The 26,788-nt window shown below is 38.5% G+C and overlaps 1 protein-coding gene across 1 annotated transcript in view; it reads right to left on the bottom strand.

Moving 5' to 3' along the window:
* The window catches only part of CTNNA3 (catenin alpha 3), a 453,492-nt gene that overhangs the window by 234,062 nt on the left and 192,642 nt on the right, over positions 1 to 26,788 (bottom strand). The gene's annotated exons all lie outside the window — the stretch shown is intronic.

The following is a 26,788-nucleotide window of genomic DNA, read 5'->3' as shown; positions in this document are numbered from 1 at the left end:
GTAGCATAGCAGAGGGGTTTTAAGTGCAGTAAAACTTTGTACACCAACAAATAAGACAGTCCTCACACTGGTTGCACCTTTTCCTATCAGCAGGTGAAACCAGCACTGGAAACCAATAGAACTTAATTTAAGCAGACTGTTGAGCTCATGTCAGTTCCTACTCTGGTGATGTAAATAAGACTTTTCGCTTTGGGTTTTGGTTTTTTTTTCCCCCTCTGTTTTATTTTTGCACATAGATCCTTTATAACCAAAACAATGTGTACAGTACTGTTTTAGCATTTACTCTATTCTATATACACATATTTTAAATCTGAAGCTCAAACAAAATTTCAAGATAGGCAAAACTTGGTTTTGAGATTTCTTACTGATAACCAGTAAAATATGCATTTGCTCAATAATAGCAGCTAGAGTTGTTAATAACATTCCCTGCAAGAGTATACTATAATATGTAAATAGTAGCATAGGAAAAAATACTTTATGCAGTAAACAATTATTTATGATACATGTTAATAAACAATTTTATTGTACCATGAAAATGATATTGTATTTTTACTATCTTTTTCCCCCTTTTTCTTCTCAATTTTAAACAACAGAAAATCGAATGCCATGCAGAGAAAGAAGTCTACCATTTCTGTACAGGACATGTATTGCATTTATAATGGAGCGCAGAAATAGACTGGTGTGAGGAAGCATTTAACAAGAAGGAACAGTCTTAAAGAATAAATATGAAAGAATTCACATTAATAAATCTTTAGTATGCTGTTGCTACTACAGTTTCTATCATCCCATTCAGCTACTCCACACTATACTGAAAAATCAAAATATATTTTTATTACTCCCTATTTTCCTAGACTTTCAATTCACTGAATTTTCATATGACCTTCTCTCTAACAGTACCATACAGGTTCAATAAGAATCATTCACTTAGTTTCAATGGTAAAGTGGTCAAAAATAATCTTTGCCATAATTCAGCAGAACAATCTACCTAACACAATAGCAACCCATAAAAATGATCCAAAGTTTAATGTTTGTGCTCAAGTAGAAAGCATTTTCAGATGGTCCCCAAAAGATCAGATCGTTGTTACATTAAACCAAACTACATCAAAAAAGGTATACGCACAAGTACTTGGGATTTCAGATAAATGCAGCAACATGTACGTGTAAGAGATCAGACCATGCATCCCCCCTGCTTCATGTCCTACCTCTGACAGTAATCACCCAGGAACAGTTACGAAAAGTATGTAGGACAGAAAAAATTCACAGTGATACTTTCTAAATCGTGTGCTCGAACCTATTGGCAATATGTAGCAACACTTTCTGAGCTTGGGACTTCTTGAGCCAGAGGTAGTATCCACCTCTTAGTACAAATCCACAGCTGCAGAGAATAAAAATGTGTCTTACTACTGGCTATGCATAATTCATTACTATTCAGTCACCGAATCTGAAGTAGAAACAATACTCTGTGACCTAGGTGACCAACTACACACAACAAACAACCCATTGCAATTAATTCAAGCTAAGAGTTTATGCCCGTGAGCTAACATTTGTTCACAAAGTATTTCAATTTCATTTGTGAATAATATATAAGCAAAGAGGAATGCCTGTTCATAAACAATTCACAGTCAAAAAAAAAACATAAATAATGCTGCTTTAGACAGATAATTCTTCTGTGACAAAGAATTTGGCCAACTTCCATGCTCGGAGAACTGCTAATTTTTGGTGGTCTCCCCTTCTCTTCTCTCCAGGTTCCACCAGGGGGAATGCCAGTGATTGAGGGATGGGAACTACTAGGTCACCTGAAGTCTGTCTCTTCATTCTGACTCTTTTACTTTCCCCAAGCATGAAACAGACAGAAATCAGATAGGACCACAGCCCCACAGCTGTTTTCTACATACTGTAGCAATTTCAGAGATGCTTCTCTTCTTTCCCTTCAATTTAAGATGCTACATAACATGAGGAGCAAAAAGACAAGACAGTAACTTGTGTATCTCCTGGAATTTCTAGCCATGTCTCGATGCTTCTCTTCTTTCCCTTCAATTTAAGATGCTACATAACATAAGGAGCAAAAAGACAAGACAGTAACTTGTGTATCTCCTGGAATTTCTAGCCATGTCTCAATGCAGCTATCTGAGAGAAAAGAGGACTACTAGAAACTATCGCTGAAAAACATGCTACCTAGTGTTGCAGAATGACTCTAAGAGCAGAACCATAGAGTTCTGAAGGACTGTGCAAGCAAGGCAGGGGGTGGCCCCCACAGGTGGCCGGAGACCGGACCTGGGAGGAGAATGTGGAGGAAGCTGTGGGGGCTAACCAATACTGTTATGCCAAGAAGGAGTGGCTGAATACCACTCTTATATATGTGTGAACTGCGTCACAAATAAACTAGAAGTTGCTTATCACCCATATTGGGTTGGCCTGTCTGCTTCTCCTCGCCGCTTACAACCTAGTGCTGACACTGATATTCACTACATACCAAACGGTGGAAGCCCCTTCTAAATGTTTGTCCCAAATTCCTTGTGTATCTTGTTAATTACCTTCAATTTTCAGCATTTCCAAACTAGTTTTCAAAACAGCCAGAGGGTTTAAACAAAGAATTTCAATGCAATACATAAAAAAGAACAGTTACCATGAGGTAGCCAGTAGAAAGTAACAAAACACAGAGTGCATCCAATTCCCCTCCTCACTCGAGAGATTAGATGCATACCTCTTGCTTCCAGGCCTCACTCCCAGATTTTAGAATAGATTAGGGAGGTCATCCCTCACACTGAAGGAGAGTGACAATGGAGGTGCCACAGAGTCAGAGTATGCACTGGCAAACTCCGGTGTAGACCACCCTGAAAAAAAATCTCTTGACTTAGTTTCAGATTTCGCAGTCAGTTTTTGAACAACTAGAGTTTATTTTCACTGGATCACTCAGACTTGTCTTATTGGGTTTTTTTCTTATGCTAAAAGAAGCAAATCCCCAAGGTAAATTCTCTTTGTAAGTATGCACATCACTGCAGCATTCATTTGGGATCTCAGTTCTATTTTGTGCTGATCATGAAAACCAAACCCCCTGCTTATGCCATTAATACTGGCAGATTATTTAATTTTGTTCTTACTCAGTAGGGATCTATTTTTTCCTTTGTTTGTAGAAGTCCAAAATAAATTCAAAGGCAATATCAAATCAAATTAAGACTGGATTTACAATAGTGCAAACGAAAAGCTCCTATTAGTTGTGTTTGTTTGTTTGAGGTATCGCACACATTGTTAGACGATTAAAATAGAGGAGGAGGGGGGACTGATCTCCTACTATTCAAGTTAACCAAATAAACTCCATAAACTCAACAAGCAAGCCTTAGCTGCTAGACTTGTCATCACATTCCATAAGTTGTGCTTCTAAATCATCTGCACTGCTTTGCAAATTTTATATTGAAAGACTGAAGATTCTCACAAAAGTCTCCTCCTTTATTATCAATGACTAAACAATAACACAGTATACTAAGTAAAATATACAGTAAAAAAATATATCCCATAGTAAATGAAGCCAGAGAAACAGAATATTTCCAACAGATATGGCAGGTATTAAAGAAATCATATTCTTATTCTTTGAATCTTGTTCACCAAATTAAAATCAGTAAGTTATCCTCTTTGTTTCATGCTTCATAAAATATGTATTCAGCTATAATAGTATTCACTGTACATAACACTACCATTTTCAGTCTTTGCCACACACATTCATATAAAACGTGACTGCCAGCAAAAAGCACATATGCATCTAGATACCACTTAAAATTAAGTATGTCCTAAGCTAGTAACAAATATATTCTCTGAAACATAAGAATTCTTCGCTATTTTGAATGGCAATGAAGACAAAATATACCAGTGCTAATGATTTTGCCATCAGACCAACCATATTCTGCCATACATTCTAAAACCAACATTTTCCTTGGCCTACCAGTCAGTGCAAATACAAACTGTGTGTGAAACATACACCTCAAAAATGTGATTTTTTTCATGAGTAAATAGCCCAAATATTTAACTATGAATCTAAATGGTTTTGAAAACACAAACAAGGGTCACACGCATACAAGCAGATACGCATGTAGTTTTACATGCCTGCCTAATGCATTTCCTGATAAAGCAAAGTCCTTAACTTAGCTAATATTTGGCTTAACAGATATTTACATTATAACCAAAATTGAATTGTGAGAGGGTGAAGAAATCCCTGCGAGGGCTATGAATAGCAAGGGAAGGATGAAACCAGCATTCTTGGGCTGAAAAGGACAGAGGAGCAACGACCGTCAGCTAGCTGTTCTATGGGGGTTTGAGTAGTCATCCTCAAGTGTCTGCCTTTCCAAATTCCAATTAATGTTGCCCCCAGGTAATCTTTATACTTCCCACTCTCTCGCAATCTGTCCTGCCCTACAGCCTTCACTTCTCAGTTCTCCTCCCTCATGGTTTGGATCCCTCATGTTTGTGCTTTCACTCCTCTGTGCCTCCCAGCTCACAAATCCATAAGCTTAGATGATGTTTTTTCACTCCCAAACACTTCACTCTCAATTTTGAGACAGTGTTGTATGCCTACTGGAGGCATCAAGAGGTAAAAATGCTTTTGCTGCTACCACTTGTAACCAGTATTCCAAGGATCTGACTTCACTTGAAAATGTGTTAATTTCTATAAAATTAAGTCATCACATGCACACCTACTCTCACAATTATGTCTATGAGAAAAAAAAAAGAAAATAATTGCTAAGTATTATTTTCTAAACACAGAAATCGAAGCTTCCTGACAAAGAACATTGTATACTTTTACAGCATGCTTCTGAAGTTTAGCATCTCAGCTCAAACTACTACTAACATTCCTGCAACTTACATTTCAAGTTTTGATTCTGGGATGACAATTCTGCAGAGTTGCAACATTCATATGTTTATTTGCCCATCAAATCTAATGCCAAACACTGAAGCTAATATTTTCCTACTTTACATACTGCAATTATAAGTTTATTTCTATAAAATATAGTTCAGTTGCTAGAGATGTCTCATAAACCCTGTTTTTTTTTCCTATAATTTCAATTCCAGACCCTATAATGAGAATCAGGGATAAAAAAAAATATCACTACTTTAAAACAGTTCCCAGGCAGTGTGATAGAGTTGGATACAGTTAAAACATCTATAAAAATGAGTGAGGAATACAGACTTTAAATCTAGCATCTTAAACCTGATTAAAATCTTCAATGTACAGAACTGCAACTATTTCTACTAAAAATTGAATTTGGCCCTGAGTATGGAATAAGCACTTGAGAGCTGCTGTTGGATGGCAAACTGAAGGATCACAATTAATGCCCTCTGGCCCACAGAGGATTTAAGGAAAGCAGCTCACTGAAGTGACGCACATTTCTCAGATTTTCTGAGCTTATATGGAAGATACAAAGTTTCATTTCTCCGGCTTTCAGTGGAAATCATATGGCTAGTTATTTAATCAATGGTAATTTGACAAACCAGTAAACCAAAATGCATGTCTATCAAAGCAGAAAAGCCATAATTATTTTAATGTCATTTACAGCCTAACTAAAGACAAAGGCGTATACCCAGTACTGAGTTAACGGAGAAGTCTGGTCAACACTAACCATATAGTTCTGTCTACACTGCTATTTACCAATTGTGAGGAGATGGGATTTTAACAGTGAAAGTATGAAGCTCAGCATACCGCCTTCCCTTAATTAGCTTTTTAAATACTCTGAAAATGTAGTATACCTTCAGGGGAAGAGTATTTGTCTAGCCCCATAGGCACACTGTGGATTAAAAATTGTACTTCATCACTGGTTTCAGCATGTAACCTCAGCAGCAGCCACAAGCATGCCAGAGGTGATGGCTGCCCGTTCTATTCAGGTCAACCAACCTTAAAAATTTGGCAAGCACTGGTGGCATTTAAAGCTATATTTTTTTATCATCAGTGGGTTAATATGATTTATATTTATACCATCTTCCTTGGAAGAAAAATAAACCTCTCAGTAAAGAGCCTTTTCGAAAGCACTCACACTTCAGCATACAACCATTTGGCTGTCATTAACTGAGTCACATTTATGCAGATGAGGAATTCACCAATAAAATCTGTGAACATGGTTATCTTGTTCCTCATCTCTGATTTTCAGAATCTAAACAAAACAATAAAAATGCTGATTTCTTTTATTGTTATCAGCCCATCATATTTTGCAATAATGTTAAGCTGCTTGCAATTCTCAGAGAATGTACGCATTCAAACATTATACATTCTAAAATTCAATGTCATTGAAAAGTGCTAATGCAATCTGTATGGTAAATTAAGGCTATTCTGTATATGCATTAATTTTTACTAATTCCATGTTTATTAAGCATTAGTTAAATCCAGTTTGCAGACTAATTCTAAAATAAATACATTTCTGTAGTCTTGAGAAATTATCTGCCTTTTGCTGCAACAGCATAACACGTTTCTAACAGAACATGTCTAATTATTTCAATTCAAGTAGCTGCCACTGTGGGACACAATTTGGTTGTGGTCTGAGAGTTCCATCGCCATAAGCATCCAAAGAAATCACTTTAATACATACCCAGAATTACACAATGCTGTTTCTACAAGGTGTCATTCCCACTGAGACCAGACTGGCAGGCAAGTCTCTATGTTCTATAATTCCATTCTTCCCCAGGGAACAATTTTTGCCATAAAAGTTTTATTCCCATTCAATAATTTTAACTTCCCGTAAAGAGAAAGACCTTTTCTTGCTGCAGGATAAACAGAATTTTAAAGACTTAGGACTGAAGTTTAACTTATCCCATGACGTGTCCAATACCTACAGCCTATGTTACACGCTCCATTCAGACAATGCATCTTGCTGGAGCCTGTTTACTCTCTTCTTCCTCTCTTTTTGTTATGTTTAATCACTCTATGTAGAAAGATTCATCAAGCCTTTCCATCTCCCAAGTTGTCTTTTTACATAATCCTAACTAGTGGGGAAGAAAACAAATGTGATTTTAGGTAGGACAACTATGGGAGCCCTAGAGCTGTGCATTCAATACCCAACACAAGAAATAAGTAAATACCCTTACATGTTATTATTAAGTAAAACACTGAGGATGGAGAGAAATATGTGCATTTCATTCCATTTCTGAAAAGAGAAGCAGTAATTACACCACTACTAAATATTTAGTGAATCCAAAGAAATCTCAAAAATATTTCATCACACAATATGGACAACAATAGTTTTTGCTAATGATGTAAATACACTAAGACTGAAATCCAAAGTACAGGCAGGTTTTCCTCTTTTTCTGTCTAATTGTCACCAGACAATTATTGTCTAACATGTTGTGTTGTGCATTGTCTAATACGCTTTTCCTATCTGTGCTAAAGCCCACCTTTCAGGTAAAGTCGGTCAATTAACCTTATTTATCAGTGTATAAAGCACTCTGAAATTGAAGCACAGCAGTGAAACTACAGTATATACTTTTTGTCTGTAGTCATAGCTTCATAGCACCAATCAGGAATATGAAATTGGCAGCAATTATTCTTAACATCCCAATCAAGGCCGTATGGGTCAATAATGTGAAATCATCAAGCTGTACAGAAAGTTCTATGCACAATTCTGAAAAGAACTATCATATCTTCCATTCTTCCAGTCTTTGAGAGCACTTGTCTTAGGTTATAAACTCCTAGGGCAGGGATTAAGCCATTCTATATACTGTCTACTGTTGCTGCTCCAGCCAATAATTTATGCATTGAAGATCATCACAGAATTTGTATTTTAAATTAAAATTATGTTATCAACTGTTGATGATTAATAAATCTAGAACCAATTAATTCCCGAACACTCCCCATTCAGTGCTCCTAAAAGCACAGCACCAGCTACTCTTGCCTAAAATAGCATTTCATTCTCTATTTCATAATCCTCATCCACGATGATCAGCCAAACCTAACACTTAATACCCAGCTGAACAGAGTATTAACTCGGAGACTTCAAGATGAAGCAATACACTTGACCTTTTGTATTCTGTTCCAATCAATACCTCAGAAATTGATTTTTCACTTATTCAGTATAACCAAATGGTTTCATGAAACTGAAAGATTATGTGACCTCCCAACAAGAAAAGGCCATCAGAACCTATTCTGTAGCCCATGTTATATAAAAGCCCCAATCAGCAACCAGTGAGTATCTGAGAATATCGAACACATCCAGAGCAGTTATTATATAACAATCACACTAGAAGTTGTGCTCAGAACAGAATATTAACCTATCAATTTTTGGACATTGTTAAATGTCTGACAACAGATCACACAGCTGGATTTGGACTGCATGAACATACAAATTCAGCCATTAACAGTTCATTGTAGCAAGTATATCAGAAAGTTTCCTAATCCAAATGCATTCAAGGACTTTGATACACCAAAAAGTTCCTCCCTCTCAGGTGAAAACTTCCCCCAGTTGCATGTTTAACCTAGAATAAATGTGGTAATGACATTACAGCCACTATTAGCCATAAATGCTTTACTTCTGTAGAAGTGGTGAGGTCCAAAGGATAAAGGTGATGTCAAGGGGATCTAAAAGGGAGAACGTGTTTTATCATAGAATAGGTTGGAAAAATACCCTTAAGATCATTGAGTCCAACTGTTAACCTAGCAGTGCCCAATCCACCACTAAACCATGTCCCTAAGCACCATACCTACACATCTTTTGAATGCCTCCACCAATGGTGACTCCACCAGCTACCCCATGCTGTCATCTCAAACCCTCCTGCCTTCATAGCATTTTTTATGTTCTTCTACCCTAATCCCACAATTACCATGACCCTACACTCACATTTACATTAGCCACTCTCCTTCGATCCTTCATTCAGCTGGTGAGTCCACCACATGCCTGTTCTTTAATTCAATTAAGCAAATTAAGTTTTGTAGTGTGTGGTTGTTTGGGTGCAGGCATGAGGAAGAAGGGGAATGAAAGAGTAACTTCAAAAAACTCTGCCTAAGCCAGCAATTATTAAAACAAGTCTTTCCTGACAAGAGCATCGGGACAAGCAAATGCTTTGCAACTGAATGGAGGATAGCAACATTTCATGGTAATTTTCCCCAGTATTTATCCAAGCTCAATAGCAAATACATCTACTTTACATCTATTTGTTTGCCTCCACAAAAATTAGAGAAAAAAAAAAGAAGCACTTTGCAAGATCTTAATCTTGAATTTCTTCAAATAAATTAGTATTAGAAAATCTGAGTTAGGGTTAGCCTGGTGGAAAAACAGCATATCATAGAATCATAGAATAGACAGTGTTGGAAAGAATCTTAAGATCATCTAGTTCCAACCCCTCTGCCATGGAAAAACAATAAACAGGAATTTTAAAAGTGCAGTTTAACAAATGCTTAATCCCACTGAATCACCAGCAAAAGAAGGAAAAAAAAAAATAACAAAACAAAATTTATTGCATGGCAACGCTGTAGTGGTGGGAGTTTTATCTGACAGAGAAGAAACAAGGGAAGGAATATTAACCATTCCACGCCTTAAATGAAAGCTGGGTTTTTGGGGGGGATGAGTTTTCTTTTTTGGTTTTGGCTTGGTTTGTATTTTTGTTTGTTTTGATTTTTTTGTTTTTAATTATCCATTCAAAACATGTTTTCCTGATTATAAGGCTCTGGAAGATCCTAGGCATAAAACAGACATATAATAATGTATACTACTTATTTTAACCTGCTATTGTTCTTTTAAATAAAGGTATAGGAATGATACAAAAATTATTTGGGCATAGACACTCAGATTTAATCTGAAAATAATATAGTGCTAGCAAAACTTTTTTGAAAATAATATAATACTAGCAAACCTTTTTTGCTCCATCCCTGGCAGTGTTCAAGTCCAGGCTGGACAGAGTCTTGGGTGACATGCCCATGCAGGGGGGGTTGGAACTTGATGATCTTAAGGTCCTTTCCAACCCTAACTATTCTATGATTCTATGACATGTTTTAGTGAGAGGTATCCCTGCCCATGGCAGGGGGGGTGGAACCAGATGATCTTAACGTCCTTTCCAACTGTAACTGTTCTATGATTCTATGACTGGACTGGGGAAATATTAATTTTTTTTGCTTGATCCTCACTCTGTCAGTACTGTTTAAATCAACCCCAAAATGGAAAGCTCCAATCTTTCCCTAACTCCATCCATTTCCATACAGCTTCAGTAGATAATGAAACATCTATAAATGATGAAATGCCTCCTCAGTAAGACCAGTGATTTTCCTTGCCCCAACTCTTCCAAGACTTTGCTTTCTGAGCACATTTCTTAACACAATAATATGTGACTTTAATCCTCAGCCCAACCCTACATTTGGCATATCCATTCTGAGCCCAGACATGACAGCCTGAGAAATTTCCAACCTCAACCTTTATTGAAAATAACTGTGGAGTCCTTATGCTTCCACAGAATCAGCCAAACAATGGCTGCAGATGCCTTTACCTGGATAAGAGACAAGCATATGTCAGTGCCACACAAAAAAAAACCAAGACATGCAAAAATTGGTCAGAAATTAGACCACATAGTTAAAGTGGCAATGGCTGTTGATTTGTGAAGGTTTGTGTATGTGCAGTAGGGAAAAGCAGGGAGAAACATTACAGAAACAGTCACAAAGTAATTTAAACTATCTAATTTCATCAGATCCTGGGACTGTAGAACCCAGAAAAAACCTAAGAGAGTATTCTTTTGGGGGATGTGGCCCAGCTGAAAAAGACTTGAAACAGTACTGACAAGGCCTAACTTAATGGCTATTTGATTCTTGCTGTGTACCAGGGAACTGGAGTTAATGAAGAAGATAATCTTTGCCTCCAACATTTACCCTTCCTCCTAAGCAAAGCTATTGGCAGAACTGTAACATTTGTCTACCTCTCACATCAAAGGGGATACCAATACAGACATAAGCCCAAACACACTACTAACTAATATTTTAAGCACATTTAATAAAATTTCTATTTTTCTACATTTATATATGTTTAATTTAAATGAAGCATTTCTAAATTATCAGCATAAAGTACTTCAAATAAGCTGAAGCAATTTTGTACTACTTTTGAAAATCACCTCATGAAATAAACCCCAAAATCTTGATTTTCAACACAATTTGTGATTTAAAACCCCACAAACCTTGAAAACTGGTAAACGGTAGGAGTAAATTTCCTTGCCAATGTGTAATATACACAACACAAAATCTGATGTTAATTTAGTAAAACAGCAGCTTCTAGGAAAAAAAAAAATTAAAAACTAATTTCTATATGAAACAATACCATCTAAGCAGTCCAAAAGCATGTAAAGTGGCTCACAGCTGGTGATCCCCTGGGTGAATATATCAAAATATAACAACCAGATAGGGAAGAAGACAAAGAAAATTCAGTGACTCGCTCTTTGCTTCAGTCACTAAATAAAGGACTTAAGAACTGCTGCATAACTATTGACTTCAAACATGGGAAGTCTGAAGTAGGAGAAGGAAAAATCCAAACGTTTGCAAGGATAAAAATGTGAGGACTAAAACCACAGGATCATAATGATTTACTATGTTGCCCTTATTTACAATGAAGATTTTCAAGACTTTACAGAGGAGAGGTTTCAGGATTTTGAGGCGGGGAGAGCTATATTTTAGGTCTAGAGAGCTGTTGCCAGCATAGAGGAGGTAACAGTAAGGTAGGCTGACATACAATAGTGACTATCTGGACAGCAGTATAAGATACTGTCTTACAGAGAGAACATTGGAAACATACCTCCACCTTATGAGATGGAAACCTGCATGGTCAACAACTATCTATAAAATCAGGGGAATTTCTTTGTTTTTAATGGGTGAAATGGCAATAGTGAAGTTCCTCATGGTTAGAAAATGTTTGAATCAATGAATAAAATTGATACCTTTCTATCTAGCTGCTGTACCTGCTTGCTGAGCTTCAAGCACATTTTAATTTCCACTTTCAACTCTTGAACAGGAAATGGATCCCAAAGAGACTGCAAGAATGCCTAAGAACAACTTTTATAGCAATCTTGAATATCTTTTTTTTTTCTTTTAATCTGACCTGTTAAACTCAACAGGTTATAAATTAGCCATTAAAAATTGGAATTTACTTAACAACCTCTTCTGAATTTCTTATTAAATATCCTATCAAACTGGCAAGAATAATACTCCTGCAGACTCTCCCCGGGGGACCCAGATCCCTATAGCCCCGGAAGGAGTCAGGATAAAGGAGGAGTTTGCTTTGGTAGATGAGGACTGGGTTAGGGATCAGTTAAGCAATCCGGACGTCTATAAATCGATGGGTCCGGATGGAACATACCTGCGGGTGCTGAGGGATCTGGTGGAGGTCATTGCTGAGCCACTCTCCATCATCTTTGGTAAGTCGTGGGAAACAGGAGAGGTGCCCAAGGACTGGAGGATGGCAAATGTCACACCAGTCTATAAGAAGGGCAAGAAGGAGGACCCGGGTAATTATAGACCGGTCAGCCTTACCTCCATCCCTGGGAAAGGTGATGGAACAACTTATTCTTGACACCATCTCTAGACATAACAAGTATAAGGGGGTCATTAAGAGCAGCCAACATGTTTGACCAACCTTATAGCCTTCTATGAGCAAGCAACTAGGTGGATGGATGATGGTAGAGCAGTAGATGTGTTTTTTCTTGATTTCAGTAAGGCATTTGATACTGTCTCCCACAGCATCCTCATAGATAAGCTAAGGAAGTATGGGCTTGATGATCAGGTAGTGAGGTGGATCAAGAACTGGTTGAAAGGAAGAAGGCAGAGAGTTGTGGTCAATGGGGCAGAATCTAGCTGGAGGTCTGTGACTAGTGGAGTCCCTCAGGGGTCGGTGCTGGGACCAGTGCTGCTTAGTATTTTCATCAACGACCTGGATGAGGGAACAGAGTGTACCCTCAGCAAGTTTGCTGATGATACTAAACTGGGAGGAGTGGCTGACCACCAGAGGGCTGTGTTGCCATTCAGTGAGACCTGGACAGGCTGGAGAGTTGGGCGGGGAGAAACTTGATGAAATTCAACAAGGGCAAGTGTAGAGTCTTGCACGTGGGGAAGAACAACCCCATGTACCAGTACAGGTTGGGGGTTGACCTGCTAGACAGTAGTGAAGGGGAAAGGGACCTGGGGGTCCTGGTGAACAGGAGGATGACCATGAGGCAGCAATGTGCCCTTGTGGCCAAGAGGGCCAACGGCATCCTAGGGTGCATTAGAAAGGGTGTGGTTAGTAGGTCAAGAGAGGTTCTCCTCCCCCTCTACTCTGCCTTGGTGAGGCCGCATCTGGAATATTGTGTCCAGTTCTGGGCCCCACAGTTCAAGAAGGACAGGGAGCTGCTGGAGAGAGTCCAGCACAGAGCTACAAAGATGATTAAGGGAGTGAAACATCTCCCTTATGAGGAGAGGCTGAGGGAGCTGGGTCTCTTTAGCTTGGAGGAGACTGAGGGGTGACCTCATCAATGTTTACAAATATGTAAAGGGTGAGTGTCAGGATGATGGAGCTAGGTTTTTTTCAGTGATGTCCAGTGATAGGACAAGGGGCAATGGGTGTAAACTGGAGCATAGGAGGTTCCATGTGAACATCAGGAAAAATTTCTTTACTGCGAGAGTGACAGAGCACTGGAACAGGTTGCCCAGGGGGGGTGTGGAGTCTGCTACGTTGGAGATATTCAAGGCCCGCCTGGATAAGTTCCTGTGTGATGTACTCTAGGTTACCCTGCTCTTGCAGGGGGGGTTGGACTAGATGATCTTTTGAGGTCCCTTCCAACCCTTGGGATTCTGTGATTCTGTGACACCCACCTCCCTACAATCTCCTTCCAGGCAGTTGTAGAGAGCAATAAGGTCTCCCCTCAGCCTCCTTTCCTCCAGGCTGAATGACCTCAGTCCCCTAAGACTCTCCTCATAGGATTTTAGACCCTTCACCAGCTTTTTTGCCCTTTCTTGGACATGCTCCAGCAACTCAATGGGTTGGTTTTTTTTTCATTTAGGGGCCCTAAACTGAACACAGTGTTCCAGGTGGGGCTTCACCAATGCTAGATACAGGGAGACACTGACCTCCCTCGTCCTGCTGGCCACAGGATTTCTGATACAAGCCAGGATACTGTTGGCTTTCTTGGCCACCTGAGTATGCTGCTGGCTCATATTCAGCTGGCTGTTGACCAGCATCACCAGATCCTTTTCTGCTGGGCAGCTTTTCAGCCACTCCAAGTCTGTAGCATTGCATGGATGGTTGTGATCCAAGCACAGGACCCAGCACTGAGCCTTGCTGAACCTCACACAACTGGTCTTGGCTCATGCATCCAGGCAGCCTGTCCAGATCTCTCTGCAGAGCCTTCTTACCCTCAAGCACATCAAGGCTTTACTAAAGTCTAGAGAGACAAAACCCACTGCCTTTCCCTCATCCACTAATCAGGTCACCTTGTCATAGAAGATGATCAGGTTGGTCAAGTAGGACCTGCCTTTCATCAACCCATGCTCACTGGGTGTGATGACTGGTTGTCTTGTACATGCTGCATGGTGGCTCTAAAGGTGATCTGTTCCCTAGCCTTCACCAGCACCAAGGTCAGGCTGACAGGCCTATAGCTTCCCAGATTTTCCTTCTGGCCTGTCTTGTAGGTGGCCATCACATTTGCAAACCTCCAGTCAACTGGGACCTCCCTGGTTAGCTAGGACTGCTGATAAATGATTGAAAGTGGCCCACTGAGCACTTCTGCCAGTTCTCTCAGTACCCTTGGGTGGATCCCATCTAGCCCCTTAGACTTATGTCAGAAGCATTCATTATTGCGATTAAATGGGAATGCCAAGTATCTTGATAAAAGGATTATCGCATTTCCCTTGTATTATTTTCTAGAGCAATAACATTTTTCAACAGTCTTCAGAAATACCAAACAAAAATATTATCTGCTATAGCAGAATTCCTACATATAAATCTCATATGAATATATATTTATTTATGCATTAGAAAGTGATTCAAATTATATTTATATCTTGACTAAAGGGAGTAGTGGGGAGAAGGAAAACAAATCATGCAAGAATGCCACTGTTACCGGGCTGTAATGAACCTGTAAGCTTACAAATTGGTACCAGTATACTTGGACACACACACAGACTCTCAGAAACTACTCACTTCAGTGTAATGTGGATGAATCTGCATGACTTAAACTGACCTTTAACTGTAGATCTAAGAAGGAGCTGAGAACAGTAAAACATGACATCCTATATTCCCCTACTACTTAGCAGAAATGAACCTTGCAAACAAGAATTTTAGCCAGTACCTGAGGGACTTTTCACAAGGTGGTGAGAATCTGATTATCTCAGCCTCTTTCCCTGTGGAATACTAGTCCTGAATAACTGGACACAAAAGCCTTCCTTTAGAATGTCAAATAAGTTATCTGCTTCAGTTTAAAGTTAATTAAGATGCAAATTGAAGACACAATGTTACAGCATAACTCCCTAACCCTAAATGAAGACATTCAATAGTATGAGGAATGGCTACTCATAATAGAAGAACAATCTTCATGCCAGTATGTTTAGACTAAATGGAATATACTTCTTGCGGTAACCAGAGCCAAGCAAATTTAACTTTATGCTGTTTACATGGTTCTTGACTTACGAAGGCAGTCTGCATTTAATAGACAAATTTAGACAAAGTGCTCTTCACATGAAATAATTCCCTTTCTTGGGGAAGAAAAGACAATGGAAGGCCAGTTCAGCTGACTAGTGAATGCCAAAACCTATTCCATTACGTAAGAGTAAAGACAAAACTTGGGAGAGACAGCAGGACTTTTTAGTGCGCTCTTATTTATTCATTTTGTTTCAAACCCAGCAGGAACTCCTTTAGATTACCTACTATAGGTTCACTCCAAGACAACAGAATATTTCCATTTTGGATTTTATCACTCTTCTAAAACCATTGACTACAGCACACACAAGTCTAACACATACTCAACTGGTCCTGTAAGGGTAATTACAGCTTAACTTAAAAAGGCATAAACAAAATTTTAGTACAAAACATGATGGCTAAATCAACTTGAATATCCAGAGTGAAACTATCAAAACAGTGACTCCATGCAAAATATTTACTTCTGACCCTTGCTCCAATCATGTAGAGTACAAATTAGAGACAAATAGAGACACGGTCATTAATTCCACAGGGAACAGAAATCAGCAAAGCATACTCCTAGGAACTGTTATGTTAAATCATGAAACTAATCACTAAGTTCCTAATAATGACCTCTGACAGACTTATCTAAAATATGTGCTGGAAGATACTGTTGCCCAGACTCACTGATATGCCTATTCATTAGCACTCCTGGGAAGTGTTTAAATAGTATATCACTCCATATAATGAGTAAAACTCCCCATAATTTTTCAATTCTTTTTTGTTAGAACATGAGAAACTCCCTAATGATTTCACAAATAGTTTTGTATGTGGTTCCTACATTTCCTGAATGGTAACAATGGAAAGAATGTGAACTGAAACAAAGCAGATTCCTTTTCTGTTGCTGACTGGTTTTGCATTAAACTGTGGTGAGTAAAACAGAATCACAGAATCATAGAATAGTTAGGGTTGGAAAGGACCTTAAGATCATCTAGTTCCAACCCCCCTGCCATGGGCAGGGACACCTCACACTAAACCATCTCACCCAAGGCTTCGTCCAACCTGGCCTTGAAAATAAGCCACTACCGACACATGATACCTCCAGCAAACATCTGACAGGGAAGTAGCATACAATATCAAGCAAATTGTCCAGAAAGCAGAAAACAAATAGTAGTGAAGGGTGGAAGAGGATGCAAACTTGTAAAGCACTGAAAGCTTTATCCTAAAATATATTCTAGGCACAGTGGGACATATAGGACTTCACATATTTTTACTGCAAGTGGCCTTAAGTAAAAGATGTCAGGTAAGTGGCAATGTAAGCAAAGAATACAAATACTTTGAAGTAGGACATAAAATAGCCATCAAGTACTTCTAGTAGTTGTGAAAAGAAGAGCAACAGAAGAAAGGTCACTGGCATATGTATTAAATTATATGCAGAACATTTAAGAGGCTAATTTTGCCAGACTTAAAAGGGTCAGCAACTCCTCCCTTAATTTTTGGATGAAACTTGTTGTATTAGTTCATGATATGACATGGGATTAAATATTTTAAAACAGAGAGAAAAACATACACCAATGGAGAATCCTTTCTCACTGTGAAATTGAGCAAAAGAACTACATTCATTACGTGATAATTAATACTGCCATCAGCTAAGACATTTGACTGTAAAAAAACTGCTATGAGTAAGAACTCTTTTTCAGTGTCCCCGATCTAATTTACAACAACTTTTTCTAAGCAGAAAATCTAAGCTACAGGTGTATCAGTACTATGCTAATTCCCACTATGTCAGGAATGGGCATTGACAGAAGTAGGCTTCCAGTTCTCACTAAAGGTACAATAACTGTTACAAGCAGATTGGACTTTGTACGCAGATACAAATAACCAGAGTAGTAACTGTTACCAGAAACCATTTCTAAATCTGGCTTTAGATTTTTTAATCTTTTTTTTTTAATCAAAATAAAGGAGCTTTGCAAAATCAGCTCTTGCAGTTAAACTCTTATGTAGCCTGGCATATTCACTCCTATGTTCCTCTTGTGATTCTGTGTGTAAGGAAGGGTGGACTGTTAAATCCTGGTACTTAATGTGAACATATGAATTATCAACTTCTTTAAAATGTTAATCTTTTGATCAGCAAGTATCTGATACAAAATACCATGCTACTTATGTAAGGAGGAAACATATTCAAGGACACTTAGAGCTTTCGGAGATTCTCTCATACACTGGTATTCTGATACAACACTGAGACTTTTATCCATTTACAAAAAGCCCTATTCCAACAGCGTATTTTTACTTGACTAATTCACACAGAGAAGAACATTGAAATTGCTGTATCAGATAAGAGAACTAAGTCTCTTCCAGCTTTCTGTCTCACAGTGGCAAGTACTAAGTATTTTAAAGGAAAATGCAAAGATCTTCATAAGAAACAGCGCTTATTCAGTAACATGGCCATACAGTCCTTTTTTTTTTTTTTTTCCCCTAAAAACTATTACTTACTTTCTGGCTTTTACATTGAAACATGAGACTTTTACGCCTTTTAGCTTTTACTATGTGATTTTTTTATGCAGGGCACATCACCTTAGAAAGAATTGCACAGAAATTGCATTGTGGGGTTCAATTATCACAGTGTACTATACTATACAGGTGAAATTATGCATACATATAAAAAAAAAGTCTTTTTAAAAAAATCAAAGGTATATTTGGTCTCCCCTGAAAAGTTCTTTGCTACTTTTTCTAGGAATTTCAAATACAACAACATATTGACATCACTCTATTCGTGGTTGTTCTTTGGATTAGGTTTTTACATAGTTATCTTAAGATTAGGGTCCCTTTTAATCTTACATTGATATAAGAAAGCACATTCCTTTCCAATAAGCTTACTGGCTTGTAAAGGAACATGGGAAACGGCTCAACATACAGCACCAGAAATCCCCACAGATAGTATTTTTGTTGTGTTAATTATACTGGTACATGACTATTAATGCTCTGGATTTCAATCAGTCAATTTGTTCAAATAACAAGTAAGTGATGACACAAACATATGCTGTAAGAGCAAATCAGCAGGTCACATGATTTACATCTTTTCTCTATTAGACAGAAGATTTTTCTGTCATATATTTATGACAAAAGAGGTGACTTGTAAGAACAAATGGATGAAGATGTGGCTGCTTCCTGCGTCTGAGGCAAAATGTTTGGTTTTGAAACAGTTCATATTTACAAGTCCTTACTGTTTTCTCCCAATTCCTGTTACCATTTAGAGACACAGAAATGAAGCTGTTGACTCACTCAGGTTTAGCTCTTCCATGTCTCCACTATGTGGGCTGACCAGAGTCTCTACTTGGTTATCAACTAGCAGCATTTCTTGCTTTCTAACCTTTTCTGTATGCAGCTAAGCTCTAAGAGAGAAAGGTGGTTTTAAGCTTCTTACCTACTTAAGAGATAGAGAATACTGGGTAGAAGGATTTACAAAATGAAAAAAAACCAACACAAAAACACAAACAAAAACAAAAAAAAACACCTATCTGACTATTGTTGCAAGAAAGAGAAGAAAGAGTGAAAACTCCAGTTCTTTTCATGTCAGCTTCCTCTCTTCCTCCCTGTGTCTGCAGCACTCTTCAACATTTTGGTCAATCAGAAATTAACATTTTGCAGACATTTATTGTTTTACACTGTGACACAGCAGGCAAATGCCATGTATAATATTTGAGTCCCTCTGAGTTGGTTTTGTCATTTGTTAGCTGTCCTGTCCACTGAATAAAAGACACTTAGATTTAATAAACAGTAGTGTATGCTCTCGCAGAAACAAAAACAGATCTGCATTAACCAAGATTTTTGTTCTGAAATTACTTACATTGGAGTCTTGCATTTCTGCAAAACATTTAAATATGCTGGGGTTTGGGTGCATGTTTATTTTTTTATTTAATCACATGTAATTTAGGACAATTTTCTTTGGTAGGCATGGACCAAAAAGATGAGCTAATATGTCATTTAAATCACATGTTTTTTTCAGAGCTCTGTTTGCCAGATACACCAACGGGAAAAGAATAAGAAGGATGGCAAATACAGAATGCAATAGCCAAAATGGACCTGCAATAATCCAAATTTTGTGGGGGTTTTTTTTGTGTGTGTGTTTTTTTTTTTTTAACCAGAAAGTTGTAGTCCATCATTACTGGGCATGGAAGAGTGACCTCTGTGATGAAGTAGAAGCAGATTACAGTCTGGGTAACTAACCAAGATTGTCAGTATAATTAAGATTATAAACCTTCCCAGGAGCAGCAGCTACTAAAGCTGGAATATCTAAAAACTACTGTAGCTTGCCTTAATTGAAAAAGACTTCATCAAATTATTAAAAGCTAAAAAAAAAAACCCTGAACCTTTTGATGAAAAAGAGAACAAACATGTATTTTTTGCAGGCAAATGCCAGAAAACAGAATTAGGCTGAACCCAGGGAAGGAAGTGACTAAACATGCAACTGTAACCATTTGGAATAAATCATTTTTATGCTAGTCACAGTGTGAATGAACATAATTATATGCTTCTTAACTTTGTTCATGTTTTTCTCTTTCAGTTGCAAATCTGCTCAACTGTCATGTTTAGTTTTCTCTTCAAAATGTTACTAATGCTGTATAATAACACATCACTCCGACTGTCTTTTGATTTGAAATTACAGTCTCAGAATACCACACTTGAGTCCAAGCATGAGTCCTAATAGAGGTAAGACAGAATGTGTTTTTCCCTGTAGAGCTGTTCATGCATGAGCAAGTGGAATGAGAAAATGGGAATTATTTAAGAGTATTTCAACAGGTCAAATGAAATCAAACTGTTCTGCATTCTTGACTTGCTTACACCTGTATTACTGTTTGCACTGAAGAGCAGTAAGACTAGGGAGTACAAGAACAATCGTCTTACCTACTAATATAAGTCTGATCCTAAGAAATGCTGTGTATATATACGTTTTATTTCAACTAGCTGAAAAATGTTAGCCACCCATCATAAATTTTACATGGAAAATTACAGGCAATATTCAGCAGATTTCAAAATAGTTTTAGTACTCTTGTAACATAAAAAAAAAGGTCCTGCAGTGAACAGAAGTTGACAAGCTTTATTAATCAAAGATTTAAAATAATTTTGCATTTAAAAAAAAAGCCTGTTTTCCATTATTTCACAATGATATTTTCCTCACATGGAACTTTGCTATTTCATCATTCTAGATCAAAAAAAGTGCATCAAAAATAAATTATACCAATAGCAAGTAATAAGAGCAACAACAGATATGGAATAACTTGTGTTGGAAGTCCAAAAAGTAATAGATGGCTTAAGATGGAAAAGACACATGTTTGATAGTAACCAGTGTCAGACAAAAAGCAAAGCAAGTCATCTATTATGCTGATCAACTTATAGGATAATTAAATGTCACTATCCCTTCTCTCATAAGTGGAGATACTAAGACCAAAAGAAAATCAGAATAAAAGCTGAAATTTGGAAAGCAAGTGATAAGATTTTTAATGTCTTTTGATATGATGTGGATGTCATGACTTCCCTATAATGAAAGTCCTTGCCAGTTGCATCCCTCCAGCAAAGAGCCACAGCAGACGATATTCCCATGCTGACCTGAACTCTACAGCTTCAGCATATGGTGAGATACCAAGGCAGTTTAGTTTGGAAAACCAAGGAGAAACTAATGAAATGCATAATAGGGAATGTCTGAAATTCCTAAGAACACGTGTGAACATGCACTGTACAGCTGACCAACTGACAATTATTTGTTCCTCACATATACGTATATGTATTTGTTCCTCAGCATACGTAGGATAGCAGATAACAAGGAGAAGCTTTAGGCAAAGGCATGAAGGCAGAGAGAACAGCTGAGGAGGAAAGGCTAGCCCTGAGGGTTTTAACTACACATCAAAATTGAAGACTGCAAAAGTCTAGCATTCGGTGGAAAAAAAAACAACACTGTCAAAATGGCCTTATTACTGACACTACTACCACTTCATTATTCCTGTCAAATGTTCCTGTTCTTCCCAATAAGACAGGACATTCTCAGAACACCCTCCTTTCCCTCTGTCCAGAATGGACACTGTCAGGATTATTTTTTCTTCCCCCAATAAAGCGTCTTTCTGTCAGAAAACATGTATTTATATAAATCTTCTATTGAAACATGCCCATTTAAAGGAAAACTTCACTGGAGGATGCCTGCAGTTTTCCAATTCATTGTTCAAAGAAGAAAATGTGGTTTTGTGCATGCATATGCTCCACCAACCCATAGTTAAATTGCTCATAACACTAGTTCCAGATAGACTATGAGATAGAGCCAAATATTCCAATATCCTGAACAACCCCATGATTTTATCTTCAGTCTTACTAACAGATCAAAGACCTGCACTCCTCCGTTTTGCTGCTCATCAACCTGATGATCACTGGAAAGTAATTTACTCTTCAGCCGATGAGAGACTGGAGCAGCCTGTGATATCAAATGGAGCCTCAAGGGCCACATGGGTGCATGTTCTGAAACCAGCTGCTCCCCATCTCCTCTGATTCTTCACATGGCAGCACAGGGCTGCTCCAGGGATGTCACATTGCTGGGACCAGTCTGCAATTTTGAATTCAGTTACACAATGCCTCCAGCCTGATGTTGCAGCCATTAGATAGCTCTCTATGAACAAAACTTTTCTAGGGGTCCACGTTAATCTGGCTCCCCTGGGAGTTAAATTCACTACCTTTGCCATTTATCATAGTCTGCCACTGATGCATATGCAGAATTGTTACAGCAAGGTAGAAGTCAGATACCCCTAGGAGAACAAATCATATACTCTATAGGCAAGCATACTTTATGACATCTAAGGGTTTCTGAATAGTTTAGGCTACATAAACACCGTATGAGCAGCCTGGACAATAAAACAGTAGGCACGCTTCCAGCAATGGCATCCTGGCCCATAAAAGAGTGGGAAGCATCCACAAGAATCTTGGGTTTATTCTTCACAGGCAGGTCACAAGCAGAGGCCAATAAGACTGTGTTTCATTTTGCACCTACACACCTCCAGGACACTTACGGCACCATTCATGCTCTGCAGGTTGAAGCTAGCACTATGTGTAAGACGTAAGTAATTTAGTTTACTTCAGTGATGATCATTTGCTTTCTGTTGCTTCTACTCATACTCACCTTTCACCAAGATGCTGGAGGACAAGCCCGAATGAATCAACACTAAATCCCTTGAAACATAAGTGGCACCTATCAGTTTCAGAGAGTAAGTAAAATAACAGCTTTACATCCCATGCAGTCATGTCTCCAGAGGATGAGAGAGAAGCACAGGCTGCTTGCCTTCAAACAGCTTCAAAACCATAGGACAAAAAGTCAATCAGGGAACAGCTGAGTGCCCGATGCCTCATTAAGGATACAGGAGTTATGATAGGATCCAAAAGATGTAGCCACTGGATGCCGTGAACAAAGGTTGTAGGCTTATATGCAATATTATCTACCCTGGGACAGCTTAAAGACCCCTGTGACCCAACCACAATGTACAGATTTAAACAAAACCGTACAGCTGGAAAAGCTTCTTTATTCAACACTGTATAACTGTGCATGAGGAAAGCGATAGCCTGTGTTGCCCTGTGAAGAAGCACAGCACTGAGGAAATCCTCCTGGTACACAGAAACTGACAGATGTGTCCCTGATGTCGTCTACAAGCAGTCGGATGTTAAGGAGTTTATTGACTCCAAAAAAGAGGGCACGGCTCCTATTCAGCTTCAAATGTTCCTTCACCTTATCACAGAATTCATAATGTGGGATCCTTTTAGAGGCCAGGGGAAGCCTTGCAAAGCTAACTGCTCCTAGCAGGAGAGCAAGGGGATATTTTCATTTATCCATCTACCACTTTATCATCATGGCCCTTTAGGTCAGTACAGATAAGACCCTCCCTGTTCTTAGTCCTCTTTCCCTGTTTCTTCAGAGCATTTTCTGTTGCCTCAATTTCCCTTGCCTGCATGTTCCTTGAACCTGGCTTTCCCACACTTCCCACCCCTTATATCTGCCTTTAGCAAACCCTGCATCCTGAGTTTCCTCTCTGTCTTCCCACGCTCTGATATTTACACTGGGACTTATACTCCCCCAGCTCTAATCTGATCCTCATGGAACAGCAGGTTCATTTAATCACTGGCTCAAAAATTGCAAACACATTTTATTAGACTTATCTACTCTTAATGATACAGTAGCACGCTACAGTACCATTTAAAACAAACTACTATTGCTAACCCAGCTGACTCCTAGTTTCTTTATAGTGAAATAAAGCCAAGGGAAAGACATATGTTGTCACTTCATAAACCAAAAAGAACACAGTGCAGCACTCGTTAACTATGGTTCTCCAAAGGATCATGCAATTACACACATAAAGGCACTTCTAGACCCAGGAGCTCTACCTGTGAACAGAAAAATGCTGTATCCAGAAGTCAAAATTCTGAAGTTTGTACGCTAAGAACATAGCGCAGTGTGGCTAGAAAAGATCATACTGCTTTTCTGAATGGATTTCTTATGGGAGTAACAGAAATGGATTTTTTTTTTTTGATTTTTTTTTCTGGTAACAATATGATTGAACAAGCGCTGCATTGTAAAGAGTAAGCATGAAATGTCCCAAGGAAGGCTGATGAGAAGCAAGTGACAGAACAAGGGAGGGCTTTGAATGCTGATTTACGTGAATCTCACCAGCATCTCATAACTGCCGGTTCCCTAGGCTTTGGGAAGTTTATAACTCTTCCCTGCACCCTTCATCCCCATTCTACTGGAGCCTGATCATTCTGTCACTCCCCTTTTTCAAATGTACTTAGCAATCAGATGTACCTGGTCATTAGAGGTGCTTTCTCATAACCCTGAAAACTGCAAGATTTGCTGTTTCCCCTTTCTTCTTCAAAATGTTTAAATTCCAAACTAGCTCTGTGGAGGAACAGAGCTTTCACTGTGTATGTCATCTTCTGATTCACTTTCTACTATTCCAGCTGCAGTTCATGTTAAGCTTTCCACAGGGAAGTTGCATTTAAGTACAGACACCACAGCCACAATTAATGGAAAAAGAAAATATATTAGAATTTAACTATATAAGCAAAACTAAAATCAATCATGAAACTAAAAGCAAATTACTACAAAATCAGGTAATTGTGAAATCCATCTAGAACAATTTCCAGGCAGAAAACCTATTGAAAGTTTAGTAACAAGAGGAAAATCTAGGCCATCACTACCTTGGGATAGTACACCATTTCCAAACAACTTTGAGTTTTATTTGTCTGTCATTCTAATAAAGAAAACAATGTATTCATCACAGGCTCCACCCAACACATCATTTTTCACCTGCATAAATGTTAAGACATATTCACGTACACATTTTTACAAGTATTTTCTGATCTATGCCATTTTCCCTCTCTATGAAATCCCCCAAAACCAAGTTGGAATGATCATGGAAGTACACAACTCAAAACTAATAAGCTTCACAGGTTCTGTGGCATCTCAATTTATGTCTAAGGCTGAAATCCCAAAATATAAACTGTGTGCAAGAATACATACAAACTTACATGGAAGACAGTTACATTCACACCAAGCCTTCAACAGACTCCTGCATTTTAGGCACTCAGGAATTGTAGTTTTACTTCTAATGAAAACTAGCTTATCCGTAAGAGAAGTTAACTACTTTGGCCTCAATGCAACGGGGTTGCACAGCTATATAAGGTGGGGTTGATACATGGCAAAGATTACACAACTTACAAAAGTTATCTAAAATGCAGCTTTAACATAATTTTCTATTTTCCATAGTTTATAATATGGCTGGACTGGCCTGAAATTTCGTATGAATATTTCCTACTGGGCACAGCTTTATTTCCACAATTTGAAAAGAATCCATTCAGCTGTATGAAGATACAGAAATGAAATTTTCAAAACCTGTTTATCAGACACTGGCACTTTTTCTGCTTGTGTAATTCAAAAAGGATCTCGGTAAAGAAAATTCAATTTGGCAATCTATTAACATAAATTTAATGCTCTCTCTGTTCATCTCTTGATGTCTCACCCCTTTCAGAAAAATGAAAATAACTCATGGTAAAAGAGTGGCTGTTCCCTCTTATTTGTCCAGTATTATACTGGCAATTATTAAAACCCTGGAAGAGCTGCTGAAGCTCTGCTGACTCATCATGGTAGAGAAGTTACTTGTTAACTCCACATGAAGATGGAGGAGGGAGAGAAAACAAAAGAGGAAAATTCAGAGACTAGACAAAGTTTGGGCAGAAGGCGCAGAATGAGCTGGTATACTGAGTAGCACCAACTCTTAAGAAAAAAGAATCTGGACGTTATCTGAAGCTTTACATGCTGTGTTTGAACCAGATGAAGATGCAGACCTAGTTTCATGCCATCTAAGTTTAGGAACCTAATTGAGTCATGTCAATAAAGAGTTTACTTCTTACAAGTACCTCTACTGGCAACAGAGGAAGAGCAGCAGTTCTAAGAGGCAAATTGGCTTACCAAAGGTCTGAATTGTCTTCTGAAACTGTCAGTCCTGCTCCATCCAGTACAGAGAGACCCCAAAGCCTACAAGTGCACCAGGACTGACATGTAACACTGCTGTCAGCAGAACAGCTCTCCAGACTATCGCAGCTCCCAGTCAGTTCCTTGTTGGCTCCTCAACCCTACAGACAGATCTAAGTGCCAGAAACAAGCTGTAGTAGAGAATGAGAGATGGTGACAGTGACAGAGATTAATGGAGTTAACCCTTTTGATCTCCACAGAGCTGACCCAAAGGGGAGAACTTTCACAGGATGTGCCTTGACACAGGTATGTATTTCTGACTCACATGAAAGATGTTTACACCTGTTAGCCAGGGGTGACAGTGCTCCTAATTTAGGCACTATGGATAGGTGCATTAATACTAGTGGGATTACTCTAAACCTTAAGTCATTCACAGACTAAGTAAGTACCAAGCAATGTTGGCATTTTAATGTGTGGAAAATTTCAGGTTTCACCTCATTTTAAGTTCTATGCTCACAGCAGTGAATAGTAGGGGAAAAGTCAAAGCACATTACTCCAAGGAGTAAGGATTATGCCTCAGAATGGAAAAGCAGTTCTCAGAGCTGTCTGGTTGCATTTGAGGGACTATAATCTGTACTCCTCTTCTAACAAGCAGCATACTTCTTTTCAGGCTCTAGACTATTCCTGCACAATAACAAGC

Source organism: Pezoporus occidentalis, unplaced genomic scaffold, assembly GCF_034315485.1.
Source record: "Pezoporus occidentalis ecotype Australia unplaced genomic scaffold, CSIRO_AGI_Poc_V1 ctg41, whole genome shotgun sequence".
NCBI lineage: Eukaryota > Metazoa > Chordata > Aves > Psittaciformes > Psittacidae > Pezoporus > Pezoporus occidentalis.
This window is presented reverse-complemented; position numbering and strand designations above follow the sequence as displayed.